The following is a 13845-nucleotide window of genomic DNA, read 5'->3' as shown; positions in this document are numbered from 1 at the left end:
AAAGAGATGGAGGAGCAGCATGGGAAGAACCAAAGAACAAAGTGCAGGGACATGAATGAAGGGTGGTGGCCCTTGTTACTCATAATGAATGTTCTGCAGTAGGATCACTCCCCCTGCCCTTCTGTGTACCCACCACCCTCAGGTTTGCCATGACCATGGAAGTTACTTCAGCCAGTGGAATTTGGTAGAGGTGATATGTCACTTCCAAGTGAAGCATTTGGAGTCAGATCCTAATTTGCCTCACATTCCCTTCCCTTGTATCCAGAAGATGCCTCCATCCACTTTGTTCCCTGAAAGGGTGTGATGAGTAGGGCCCTCCTGTCCACCAAAGTCAGATGTGAGTGAGAAATAAAGCTTAGTTATGTTGAGACTTTCAGATTTGGGGTTTTCATGTGTTCATAGTGTAAGTCACCTTCTCTTCACTGAATCAGAAGGGTATAACAGTCCCTCCTATTTGTCTCATTCATTTGGTAACTAAAACCCCAGTTTATGGCCATTTAGCTAAAAAGTTCATTTCCTAGCCTTTCTTTCACCTAAAAATGCCTCTGTGACTTCATTGCAACCAGTGAGAAATGAGTGAAAGTAATTTTATAACTGTTGAGTATGCTCTTTAAGGAAAGGGGCATATCCTGCATTCCCTTCTCTGGAATGCAGATATAATAACAGGAGCTAGAGCAGCCATGTTAGACCAGAGGTGAATATCATGTGTTGAAGATGACTATCAACAAGAAAAACCGGGGTTCCTATCACTGTGGACTGACTGGAACTATTATCGCATGAAAATGTATTGCATTTAAGAAAAGATTATTTAGACTTTGATTACGGCAGAGTTGAGCTTTTAACCTAACACTCATAACCCAATAATAAGTCTGTGTGTTAGCCTTGTTTTGACATTAGAGTCTGGTGGATAGAGACAAGACCTACTCATGTGGACTTGTAAGAGAGTCAAGTTAGAGCTCTGCCCCTCTGGAAGCTGTGGTCTAGTGTGGGTTTCAGAAACTCAAGCAAGAAAAAGCCATATGTCAGGGACAGCTTCAAGATGCCATAGGAACATTTGTGAGGTGAACCTATATCAGTCCTAGTGTCAAGGAATTGCCTGATTAGGGAACTGTCATAGGTCAGCCTCCCCAGAAGTAGCCCATGACTCAAGGTTTCATGTACAAGTGATTTATTTCAAAGTTCCTCGCAGAAGGATTTCCCTGGTGGTCCAGTGGTTACTGATCTGCCTTCTGGTGTAGGAGACATGCTGGACCCCTGGTTTGGGGAGATTTCATATTTTGAGAGCTACTAAGCCGATAGGCCACAAGAACTGAGATCTCAGGCCATAGATCCTATGATCTGCAACAAGAGAAGCCATTGCAATGAGAAGCCCACTTACCATATCTAGAGAGTAGTCCCCACTCTCTGAAACTAGAGAATGCTCGTGCAGCAAGGAAGACTCAGCACAGTTAAACTTTTTTTTAAAAGGGCCTTCCAGAGAAACCAGTGAGGGCATAGGGGAATCAGGACAGGAAAAGGATGAAACTAGCCTGAGTATGATTGCATGCAAGTCTTGGGGAGGGAAGCTGCAGCCTGTTTTCACAGGGAACTCTGGAACATAAGTTTGCCTCAAAAGTATCCCAACCCAAGGCTAGAGAGCTGGGATTTCACACTCCCACAAGCACCTACATCTCAGCCTTCAACTAACCTGGTGTCTATGAGGTCCTGCATTAGGTCCTCCAAAAATAAGTCAAAGGGGCCCATTAGAAGCCAAAGCACACCAAAGCCAGGGAAACACAATCTCAGATAATGCTGAGGTGTCCTGCACCTGCTCTGCCCTCTCCAGCATCACATCAGGAATCCCAGGAGGGGAAAGAGGCCCTTTTGGTAGCTGGATGTAATATTTCCTTTTTTATAAATTTAATTTTTATTTTGTATTGGAGTATAGTTGATTTCTGCTTGCCAGTGCAGGAGATGTAAAAGATGTGGGTTTGATCCTTGGGTCCAGAAAATCCCCTGGAGGAGGAACTGGCAATCCACTCCTGGAAAATTCCATGGATGTAGAAGTCTGGCAGCCTTCAGTCCATGGGGTCACAAAGAGGTAGAAAGGACTTAGTGACTGAGCATGCATGCATAGTTTATTTATAATATTGTATTAGTTTCAGCTGTATAGGGATGTGATTCCATTATACATATATAGGTATCCGTTCTTTCTTATATTCTTTTCCCATACAGGTTATTAAAGAACACTGAGTAGAGTTCCCTGTGCTGTACTGTAGGTCCTCCTTGATTATTTATTTTATATTTAGTAGTGTGTATATGGCACCCCACTCCAGTACTCTTGCCTGGAAAATCCCATGGATGGAGGAGCCTGGTAGGCTGCAGTCCATGGGGTCGCTGGGGGTCAGACACGGCTGAGCGACTTCACTTTCACTTTTCATTTTCATGCGTTGGAGAAGGAAATGGTAACCCACTCCAGTGTTCTTGCCTGGAGAATCCCAGGGACGGCGGAGCCTGGTGGGCTGCCGTCTATAGGGTCTCACAGAGTCGGACACGACTAAAGTGACTTAGAAGCAGCAGCAGCAGTGTGCATATGCAGAGAAGGCAATGGCAACCCACTCCAGTACTCTTGTCTGGAAAATCCCATGGACGGAGGAGCCTTGTAGGCTGCAGTCCATGGGGTTGCTAGGAGTCGGACACGACTGAGCGACTTCACTTTCACTTTTCACTTTCATGCATTGGAGAAGGAAATGGCAACCCACTCCAATATTCTTTCCCGGAGAATCCCAGGGTCGGGGCAGCCTGGTGGGCTGCCATCTATGGAGTCGCACAGAGTCAGACATGACTGAAGTGACTTAGCAGCAGCAGCAGCAGTGTGTATACGTTAGTCCCAAACTCTTGGTTTATCACTCTCCTCCTACCTTTCCATTGGTAACCATATGGAAGACTGGGAATTTTTTTTTTTAATTTCTTTTTTTATTGAAGGATAATTGCTTTACAGAATTTTGTTGTTTTCTGTCAAACCTCAACATGAATCAGTCATAGGTATACATATATCCCTTCCCTTTTGAACCTCCCTCCCATCTCCCACCCCATCTCACCCCTCTGGATTGATACAGAGCCCCTATTTGAGTTTCCTGAGACGGTAAATTCCTGTTGTCTGTCTATTTTACATATGGTAATGTAAGTTTCCATGTTACTCTTTCCATACATCTCACCCTCTCCTCCCCTCTTCCCAGGTCCATAAGTCTATTTTCTATGTCTGTTTCTGCTCTGTAAATAAATTCTTCATTATCATTTTTCTAGGTTCCGCATATATGTGTTAGAATACAATATTTGTCTTTCTCTTTTTAACTCACTTCACTCTGTATAACAGAATCTAGGTTCATCCACCTCATAAGAACTGACTCCTTTTTATGGCTGAGTAATATTCCATTGTGTATATGTGCCACGGCTTCTTTATTCATTCATCTGTTGATGGACATCTAGGTTGCTTCCATGTTCTAGCTATTGTAAATAGTGCTTTAATGAACAATGGGATACATGAGTATTTTTCAATTTTGGTTTCCTCAGGGTATATGCCTGGGAGTGGGATTGCTGGGTCATATGGTGATTTTATTCTTAGTTTTTTAAGGAATCTCCATATCACCTTCCATAGTGACTGTATTGATTTACATTCCCACCAACAGTGCAAGGGCATTCCCTTTTCTCCACACCCTCTCCAGCATTTACTGTTTGTAGACTTTTTGATGATGGCCATCTGACTGGTGTGAAGTGATATCTCATTGTAGTTTTGATTTGCATTTCTCTAATAATGAGCGATGTTGAGCATCTTTTCATGTGTTTGTTAGCCATCTGTATGTCTTCTTTGGAGAAATGTCTGTTTAGGTTTTTTTTTTTCAAACTTTTTGATTGGATTGTTTGTTTTTCTGGCATTGAGTTGTATGAGCTGCTTGTGTATTTTGTGAATCAATCCTTTGTCAGCTGTTTCCTTTGCTATTATTTTATCCCATTCTGAGGGTTGTCTTTTCACCTTGATTATAGTTTCCTTCGCTGTACGAAAGCTTGAAGTTTAATCAGGTCCCACTCATTTATTTTGTTTTTATTTCCATTACTCTAGGAGGCGGGTCAAAGAGGATCTTGCTTTAATTTATGTCATCGAGTGTTCTGCCTATGTTTTCCTCTAAGAGTTTTATGTTTCTGGTCTTACATTTAGGTCTTTAATCCATTTTGAATTTATCTTTGTGTATGGTGTTAGGAAGTGTTCTAATTGCATTCTTTACATGTAGCTGTCCAATTTTCCCAGAACCATTTATTGAAGAGGCTGTCTTTGCCCCATTGTATATTCTTGCCTCCTTTGTCAACAATAAGGTACCCATGGGTGCACCGGTTTATTTCTGGGCTTTCTGTCTTGTTCCATTGGTCTATATTTATGTTTTGTGCCAGTACCATATTGTCTTGATGACTGTAGCTTTGCAGTATAACCTAAAGTCAGGAAGGTTGATTCCTTCATCTCCATTCTTCATTCTCAAGACTGCTTTGGCTATTCAGGGTCTTTTGAATTTCCATATGAATTGTGAAATTTTTCGTTCTAGTTCTGTGAAAAATGCCATTGGTAATTTGATAGGGATTGCATTGAATCTGTAGATTGCATTTGTTAGTATAGTTATTTTCACAATATTGATTCCTCCTACTCAGGAACATGGAATATCTCTCCATCTGTTTATGTCATCTTTGATTCCTTTCATCAGTGTCTTATAATTTTCTGTGTGTAGTTCTTCTGTCTCCTTAGGTAAGTTTATTCCTCGATATTTAATTCTTTTTGTTGCAATGGTGAATGGGATTGATTTCTTAATTTCTCTTTCTGATTTTTCATTGTTAGTACATAGAAATGCAAGTGATTTCTGTGTACTGGTTTTGTATCCTGCTAAACTTTGCTAAATTCACTGATTAGCTCTAGTAATTTTCTGATACTATCTTTAGGGCTTTCTACGTACAGTATCATGTCATCTGCAAACACTGAGAGCTTTACTTCTGCTTTTCTGATCTGGATTCCTTTAATTTCTTTTCCTTCTCTGATTGCTTTATCTAGGACTTGCAAAACAATGTTGAATAGCAGTGGAGAAAGTGGACAGGTTTGTCTTGTTCCTGATCTTAGGGGGAATGCTTTCAGTTTTTCACCATTGAGAATAATGTTTGCTGTATGCTTATCATATATTGCCTTTACTATGTTGAGGTAGGTTCCTTCTATGCCCATGTTTTGAAGCGTTTTAATCATAAATGGGTGCTGAATTTTGTCAAAGGCTTTTTATGCATCTATTGAGATTATCATATGATTTTTATCTTTCAATTTGTTAATATGGTGTATCACATTGATTGATTTCAGTAATTGTGTTGTTTGTATATTTGTTCTTTAATTCTTCTATGTCTTGGTTAATTGATTCTTGCATTTTCTCCATTTTGTTTTCAAGGTTTTTGATCATCTTTACTATCATTATTATGAATTCTTTTTCAGGTAGTTTGCCTATTTTCTCTTCATTTATTTGGACTTCTGTTTTTTACTTTGTTCCTTCATTTTTGTAGTATTTCTCTGTTTTTTCATTATTTATTTTAACTCATTGTGTTTCAGGTCTCCTTTTCCCAGTCTTCAAGGTTGAATTCTTTCCTCCTTTTTGTTTCTGTCTTCCTAAGGTTGGTACAATGGTTTGTGTAAGCTTCATATAGGGTGAGACTTGTTCTGAGTCTTTGTTTATTTTTCCTCTGATGGGAAAGGCTGAGTTAGGTGGTAATCTTGTCTGCTGATGGTTGGGTTTGTATTTTTGTTTTATTTGTTGTTTATATGAGGCATCCTGCACAGGGTGTTACTGGTGGTTGGGGGATGCCGGGTCTTGCATTCAAGTGGTTTCTTTCATGTGAGTTCTCACTACTTATACTCCCTAGGGTTATTCCTCTGGCAGTCTATGGTCTTGGAGTCAGTGCTCCCATTCCAAAGGCTCAGGGCTTGATCTCTGAAGGAGCATTTGTTCTCTTTCTTTCCTTGCTTGACTCCCCTCCATTCTCAGTGAGGCCTTCTGTGACCAGAGGGCCACTGGCACTACCAAACTGCAGGGGCTTGTGGTTGCTGACAGGGTCAAAGGGCAGCTGGTTCAATCCACCACACTTCTTTGTGTTCTCCAAGAACTGATCTCAAATCAGGTCCCATTCCTGCTCCCAGCTACCAAAGCGCTACTTCTTACAGAGCCGTGGAAAATCTGGAGGTGCCACAGTTTCCGGGCAGGCACCCCACGCCAGGAGATGGTCTTCTGAATTCCCCACCTGATACTGTCAGCCTAGGCCTGGCACCCAGGCCCAGGTTGGACTCTCACCCACCCTGTTTGTTTTTAAGAAATCATTTTTGATGAAGTGGAATGAGCCACCAGCCAGAGGAAGGAGTACTTTCACCCCAGTGGAGAACATTTTAACATTGCATTTAAGTCCTCATTCCCCTAAAACACACACACACACACACACACACACACACAGACACACACTTTTTAAGAGCAAGAACAGGGACTGGTGTAATTGATAAGAGAAAGTCGCTCTGTTGTGTCCGACTCTTTGTGCCATGGACTATACAGTCTTTAATTCTCCAGGCCAGAATGCAGGAGTGGGTAGCCTTTCCCTTCTCCAGGGGATCTTCCCAATCCAGGGATCGAACTTAGGCCTTGTGCATTGCAGACAGATTCTTTACCAGCTGATCCACAAGGGAAGCCAGTAATTGATAAAGGGCTCATTATAACAGACGAGGCTCAGTCTCTAGGTTGGACCACTTTGGTGTTACACTGCAGCCCCCACACTTTAATCTCCATTGACCTTGGCATCTGCTGTGATAAGGCTCCAGGTGGTCAAACACAGCTCCCCAAGCCCTAAGGTGAGCTAGATGTCAGAGGGAACAAACGTGCCTCTTCTCCAGGCAGCAGTCCTGAGGCAGCCCCAGAGAAGCTGGAGGTCAAACAGTCTCCACTCACCCCACTTAGGCATGGAGTCCCACAAAGCAGCACCTTCATTCCACAGCTGGACAGCCCCATACAGCAATCCCACAGCTTTCAAGAGGCTGACTCAGGGCTCAGACTTGTCTGAATTCCAGTTTATGTTTTGTCACTAACATCACTTTGTCTACAGCAACCTCAGCCTAGTCCCTAGTCCCTTCTGGCCTTGATTACAGAGATGGAACCAGACGGTCCTTCAAATCATGACATAACCCTGAGGGCAGCTCCCAAGTGCTGAACAAGCTCCTCCCATACAGCAGGTGGAACAGACATGAAATTGAACCCAAAATATCTGATCATCTTTGCCATTTATACACTGTCCCTCACCACCTGACACTACCAGGATGGAGTCACTACCCACTGATGTCACTGACTTTCAACATATGATGCAAGGAGGTCAATGCAGAGGTCAGGAGTGAGTCATGCTGCGCTCTGGAAAAACTAACAGAACATTCCTTCAAAGAAATATTTTCAAAAGAAAACTTTATTAGCCTAATATCTTGTACTTTTGCATATCTAGAAAAGCACTGACATCATGAACAGAGATATCCACTCCTCATGACTAGCAGCAAGCCTCTTCTAAATGTATGCTTGACTCACATACCCTTTTCCCCAAATCACATGCTTACCGACCTCCGCCTACACACCTCTTAGGCAATGTTCCTCAGATCTATGTGACAGGCTGTCTCCTATATACCACATTTTGTCCCCAAAAAACTTAACTCAGAACACTCACATTGTGCTTTTTTTTTTTTTAATTTGACAACTTTATATATAAAACTCATATAGCGCTTACAATGAATCAAAACACCCCACACATATTAACTCATTGGGTTCTGTTATTATCCCCTATTTAAAGGTGGGGAATGTGAGGCACAGACAGAGGAAGTAACTTCTCTAAGGTCACACAGCTAGTGGATGGCCAAGCTGGGATTTGAACCCAGGCTATCTGGCTCTAGCACTGTGTTTTTACATGCCGTGCTCTAGGCCCACTCACATTTTATAAGTAGTGTCATATACATTTATCTTTAACTCAAGTTCAGTCTCTCCTCTCCAGGCCAGACAGTACATATACCTCACTCTTTTTCCTCCTCTGTAGAATCTTTTGAGATTTCCAGACTCTTGTGGTGTCAAAAGGAAAATGAAGGGAGGTGATGTCTGTGCAGACACTGTGGTGTCACCTTCATATTCCAGCTCCCCCAGTCACATGGTGACATGCCATTGCTCTCTGTCTCTGGGCAAGTCACAGAGGTTCCCCTCCCAAGGCCCGGGTGGAACAAGGGACAGTTCTAGGGGACCACACCAGCTCCTATAAAGGCCATGTGCTCAGTAATCAGATTATAACACCCACCAGTCTCTGGTCAGAAGTTCTGCCCCTTCCTGCAGACATGACAGGAAGAGAGCCAGCCTCAGTGTGGACCACCTATCTTAACCCAGAGAGAGCTTCCTCCTCCTTTCCATTCAGGCTCTTACTCCTTTGCCCACTTCCCCTTTTAACGTCATTTAATTTTGCCTTCAAAACATAATCAGGGAGATGGGAGCTTTCTTCAGTGTAGTTTTAGAATGCCACAAAGCTTTTGACTATGACCCCCTCCTAACCTTGAGTATTACCTTTTCATTCTTTCTTCCCTAGGCTCTGAGAACTGGAAAGAAATTTACATTCCCAAATATCACACACCTACCTCAGTCTGTGCAAGGTGCTGGCAAATAGCAAAGAACAAGGGTAAGTTAATAACAGAAGCTGTTATCAAATTAAGTGCAATCTGCCTATATCCCATTTAACCTTTTCATTGTTCTACTCTGAAGTTTCACGGAGAGTATAAATGAAGCTTATTTCGTATGTGTGAAAAACTCTTAGAGACTTGAAGTTGGTCATTATGCTTCCACCAAAGTCTTGATTCTGCAATGTAAACAACCCTCCAAAATATCTGTCCACACTCCCACTTTTCAGTGAAATGGAAGCTAATGGCCATGACCTTTTCTAAGTGTCCAAAGGCTTCCCCACCCTGTTTCTACAGCTTATGGGTTGTCTTAATGTACCTCCTTCTTTTTAACATCTTTAATCTCCTTCTTATGTTTTATCCTTTCTTTCCATTTTTCTCCTCCATTATCCATAGTTTTAACATCTTACACACCTACTCAAAGATATCCACTGCCCACAGGATAAATCCCATGATCTTGAATGTTGGCTTGAAAAGCAAGTCTTCCACTCCCAACTCTGGGACCTGGTCTTGGTTCCCCTTTTCTACACTGTCCTCTGTATCATTGGTGCTGTTGTCCAGGTTTTCAAGTCTTCATCCTAAACTCACCCTGTATTATACTTCCATACTCCCTCATATTTCACTGTGGTTCTATGGCTTGTTTATACCAACATAATGCAGGGAGCAGTGACATGGCTCACTCCCTGCAAATGCTTTGATAGTGTTGACTGAAAAAAAAAAGCACAATCTAAGTTGACAATTATGTTTTATCTGGCAAACTTTCTGAGAACTTCAAGCCTGGGGACAGCCTTTCATAGCTCTAAGGGACTGCCCTGAAGAGGTAAAGGAGGAGGCAGGGTATATAGGAGTTTTTGCAACAAAAACCAGATATTAAAGCATCAAAAGATAACTTCATTAAAGACAGATTAAATATATCTAAAGTACATTTTAGATATTTTTAAAATGTTTGGGGAGATGCAAGTGTCTGGGCTTATTGAAATCATTATTTTGATATGAACCATAGCAATCTAGGGGAAGTATCTACTTTCTTCTCATCCTGAGTCCCTTCTAGGTACACAATTTTGAGGAATAAGTGACTTCAGTAGCTGAGGGCTTTTTGGAGGGCATCCTTTGCCATTCTGAATTCCTTCTGGGTGGACCACTGGGGGCGGATATACTGTGATAGCTGGATGGCTGTAACATCCTTTGTTTACTGATATGTCAGGCAACATTTTTCATTCACAATAGTTAGTACATGAGTTAGTACATGCCCTTCCCCCTGCCACAACAACTAGTGGTACTGCAGATGGTGAAGCCTCCATCAGTCTGCATCCCCAGGAGATGATTTCTTTAATCAGAGTTCCTGACAACTTGTGATGGACAGAGACTTTTTTTTTTTCTGTTCCAACCACATGGCATGTAGGATCTTAGTTCCCCCTCAAGGGTTTGAAGCTCTGCCCCCTGCAGTGGAAGTACAAAATCTTAACCACTGGACCACCAGGGAAGTCTGAAGGCTCATATTTTGATATTCATTAGGGCTTGTATTGCCCATACTGGCCAGACTGACTGATATATTCTTATGGCTAAGCTTTTCAAGTGACTGACAGTCCCCGGAGTCCAGTCAATGTTTGTCCTGCCCTCTTGGAGGGTATCTAATGAGGTCCATTTGCTGAAGATAAATGGATATATTTCTGATACAATTTCCCAGTAGTGTCATTGTCTTGAAACATTTTGCCTGCCAAACCAAACTACAAAGGAATTATTTTGAAGTATCTTATCAATCAAAGAAGACAAAGAAACCACTCAAAGCTCCAACCCAGCTTGAGATGAACAGGGCTACCTGTTAAACTCTTACTTCAGTCAAAGTAAAGATGATAGTATTTTATGACTCCTTCCAGGACTCCCAGGGCCTATTCCTGCATTAGATCTATCCAGGCCTGTCCCTTGGGTACAAGAGGAGCCTGGCCTGGTCACCAGATGTGTATAAGATGGTGCACCGTGCCTTAACCCTCATTTTTGCACTTTGTTTAGATTCAGTTTTGGTGGTTCAATCCCAACAGTGGGACTATGACAGCATCTAATAAATGACACATACATATGCCCTTTAACTCAGCAATTCTGCTTCCAGGGATCTACCCAATTGATACTCTGGTGAGAATATAAAATGCCATCTGTACAAGCTATTTACTGCATATTGCTTTATAAAGCAAAAGATCAGAAACTAACCTGAAGTGACATCCACAAGAGAGTGTGGAATAAGGCACAGGGCATCCAGGCACCTGGGCATTATTTGGATGAGGGAGAAGTGGAATGGGTGACATCTTCAGGGTGCACTTTGTATTTAGTTCTTTTAAAAAGGAGGGTCCAAAATGGTTATTATATTTTGTTGTTTCTATGTAAGCATATATGTCTATTTTCATTAAGAAAGAGTAGAAGAATAAGCCAAAAACTACTAAAATGTAATTTATGGGTGAGGGGCAGGGAAGTGAGATTTTTCTTGTTTTATATTTTGATTTGCAACCATGCAAATGTGTTACAGCACCAAAAAATAGATAAATCACATCTGTCAAAATTGAGAACAAAATTCTAATTGCATCAAGTAGGTGACTAGCTACACACAACAAAACATTACTTAATTGGCTTTAAAATTCAGAATTATGACTCAACATTCAGAGTGGAATATCTTCTAAGGACAAAGACAAACAAAAATACTGCCCATCCAAAACAAAAGTAAAAGAAACTCAAAAGCAGAAAAGGAAAGAAGTCTGAAACTATATTCAACAACTTATTGTTGCTGATATCGCTTCTGTTATTGTGACAGTATTGTATGTATTTTACAGGTTAAAGCAATTCAGTAATTAAAGCTAATATTGTTCTGAAATAAGACTTTCAGTGGTTAGAGAAAAGAGGTTCACACATAACATAAAGGAGCTTAAGTAAAACCCTGCTAACCCTTCAAAACTTCTGTTGAAAGCATAAGTTTGTACCAACCAATTACATTCCTTTTTATTTATTTAAGGAAAATATGGCTCTCAACATGGAAAAGCCTAGAAGCAATGACAACTTGATAACTGTAGGTATCCTGAGGTCTAATTTGTGCTTTCTAAATGCATTTCCCACCAGAGGATCCACAAATTCTTAAGGAGATGACTGATTTCAGAACTGGATAAAGAAATGCTCCAAATAATCTTGGGAATCTTGAAGGTCCAGAAAGTTGAGGGACGTCAAAGACCAGAGGGGACTGGACAGAAAGTTTAGAATTTCATCTTGAGAGGCCAAAAGTGAGAAACTTTTGGCCATTGCCATAATATCCAATATTTTGGAACAAATTAAATGGGTTAAAAAGTCAGATATTTTAAAAGCTAAAGACAACATCTACTCGGTTACTGTGACAGATTGTTAGGGCATCAACTCACCATTCTGAGCACTGAGAAAGGAAAATAATTATCAATATTTATGCTGCTTTTGTTTCTATGAAGAATATTTCATGTAACTGCAGGTAAAGAAACCTTTTTTTAAAAAAATTAATTTATTTTTTATTGAAGGATAATTGCTTTACAGAATTTTGCTGTTTTCTGTCAAACCTCAACATGAATCAGCCATAGGTATACATATATCCCTTTCTTTTTGAAGCTCCGTTCCGTATCCCTCCCCATCCCACTCCTCTAGGTTGATACAGAGCCTCTTTTTGAGTTTCTTGAGCCATACAGCAATTCCTGTTGGCTATCTATTTTACATATGGTAATGTAAGTTTCCATGTTACTCTTTCCATACATCTCACCCTCTCCTCCCCTCTCCCCGTGTCCAGCCAAGAATATTGGAGTGCATTGGCCAATCTCTCCACAGAATCTTCTTTTTAATTGAAGAATTTCAGTAATTAAATTCAGAAAGAGTGGTGGAAACAGGAAACCACTGTTTTGCAACATATTTGTGAAAAAACGGATCTAGGCAAAGGATGCTAAAACAGTGAATGAAAGCTAGAGAGGGAGTACATAATGCATGTATGAGGTTGGCAACATCAGGACCTAGTGCATATGAGCATCTATCAGAGTGAAGCAACTGGAAATTATGAGCCTCTTGAAGTGGTGCCATTAGAAATACGTATCTGTATATGAATTTTTCCAATAAAAAAGTTTGAACTCAAGTGTAGATCTAACTACCAGTTTTCAGGGAAATAACACATAGAAAGGAAGAAAAAAGCAATCCTCTAAACCAGCGGTCTCTAGCCTTTTCAGCACCAGGGGCTGCTTTTCTTGAAGACAATTTTCCATAGACCAGGGTTGGGGGATGGTTTCGGGATGATTCAAGGGCGTTACATTTATTGTGCACTTTATTCCTATTATTATTACATTGTGATATACAATGAAATGATTATACAACTGTCCATAATGCAGAATCAGTGGGAGCCCTGAGCTTGTTTTCCTGGAACTAGACTGTTCCATCTGGGGGTGATGGCAGAGGGATGTGGAGCAGCTGTAAATGCAGATGAAGCCTCACTCACTGGCCTGCTGCTCACCTCCTGCTGTGCTGCCTGGTTCCTAATAGACCAGGACTGGTGCTGGTCCTGGTACCAGCGTTGTGGACCCCTGTTCTAAATCCAATACTTGGGACATTCGACAAACCAGCCTATCTCCTCCCACTTTTTGAACAAATAAATGGCATAAAAATTGGGAGAGAGACAGTTAATTTAGTTTTAAAAGAGAATAATCAAGTGCAACATATGAACACATTCTCTAAATAAACTGTGAAAAGATATCTGTTTCTTGAGAATCAGGGAAATTTGAATATGGACTGGATATTAGATGTTAATATTTTGGAAACAAAATACATTGTGGTTATGTATATTTTGTGAAATGTAATCTCTTTCTTAAAATATTTTGGGAAAAATTAATAGTAAAAAAAAAGAAATAAATGAGGGTATCTTAATTTGAAAATAGGTCTGCATGGCCGCTATGGATTGAATTGTGTCCACCCCCCAATTCAGAAGTTGAACCCTTAAATTCTGATGTGATGGTTAAGGGGTAGGCCATTGGGAGGTAATTAAGTTGATATCGGGTCTTGATGGTTGTCCCTCATGATGGGACTAGCCTCTCCCTCTTTCTATCTCTTATTCTCCCTCTTACTCCCTCCCCCTCCCT

The sequence above is a fragment of the Bubalus bubalis genome, chromosome 5 (assembly GCF_019923935.1).
Source record: "Bubalus bubalis isolate 160015118507 breed Murrah chromosome 5, NDDB_SH_1, whole genome shotgun sequence".
In the NCBI taxonomy this organism is placed as follows: Eukaryota; Metazoa; Chordata; class Mammalia; order Artiodactyla; family Bovidae; genus Bubalus; species Bubalus bubalis.
Note: the sequence above shows the minus strand (reverse complement) of the source record.